The sequence below is a fragment of the Seriola lalandi genome, unplaced genomic scaffold (assembly GCF_002814215.2).
Source record: "Seriola lalandi dorsalis isolate HSWRI2012SDOR001 ecotype SW California unplaced genomic scaffold, Sedor1 jcf7180001959836, whole genome shotgun sequence".
Lineage (NCBI taxonomy): Eukaryota > Metazoa > Chordata > Actinopteri > Carangiformes > Carangidae > Seriola > Seriola lalandi.
This window is the reverse complement of record NW_019430505.1, coordinates 1-873: the sequence shown is the minus strand read 5'-3', so window position 1 is coordinate 873 and position 873 is coordinate 1. Positions and strand designations below refer to the sequence as shown.

General features: G+C 27.4%; 1 non-coding gene across 1 annotated transcript; it reads right to left on the bottom strand.

The window, feature by feature from the left end:
- Window positions 1–279: 279 nt before the first annotated feature.
- LOC147820403 (small nucleolar RNA SNORD36) lies at window positions 280–354 on the bottom strand. Its single transcript, XR_015437860.1, has one exon. It is a non-coding gene; the product is annotated as a small nucleolar RNA SNORD36 (small nucleolar RNA).
- Between the last annotated feature and the right edge of the window lie 519 nt (window positions 355–873).

Sequence of the window (873 nt, the reverse complement as noted above, 5' to 3'; positions counted from 1 at the left end):
TGTAAACTAGGCCACACACAGTCATAAAATGCCTTTTGGTCCAGTATTTACATCTGATTTGAAATTCTGAGTACTTAGGTAAAATAAGGTAAGTATGACGATGTTTTCAATCAACTATTATCCACAAGAAAAAAGGCTGCATCGACTTTCTTGAATTCTCTTCTCTTTTTTTCCTCAATGTTACATTAATGTACAAATATATATGTATGGCAATATGCTAGGAATACCTTTAATGTATGTATATATAAATAAAGGTACTCATGAGTGTCATAGTCATAGTATAATTAGGCATAAAAAGTCATGTAAACATCATAGTATAGTAAGGCATAAAAATTCATAAAAACATCATAGTATAGTAAGGCATGAAAACGTCATAGTATAGTAAGGCATAAAAACTCATAACAAAGACATAGTATAGAAAGGCATAATAAGTCATAAAAACATCATAGTATAGTAAGGCATAAAAACTCATAACAAAGACATAGTATAGTAAGGCATTAAAGGAATACAAACGTCATAGTATAGTAAGACATAAAAAGTCATGAAAACGTCATAGTATAGTAAGGCATAAAAAGTCAGTGTAATAAGGCATAAAACATTGTAATAAGGAATAAAAAGTCATAAAAATGTGAGTATAGTAAGGCATTGAAGGCAAAATAAGACAAAATATAGTAAGTAATAAAAATGTATTAAAATGTCGTAGTATAGTAAGGCATAAAAATTCTTAAAAATGTCATAATATAGAAAGGCATAAAAATTCATAAAAACGTCATACTATAAAAAGGTATAAAAAGTCAAGGTGTAATAAGGCATAAAAACATCATACACATATATATATATAGTAAGGCATAAAAGTCATAAAAACTTCATAGT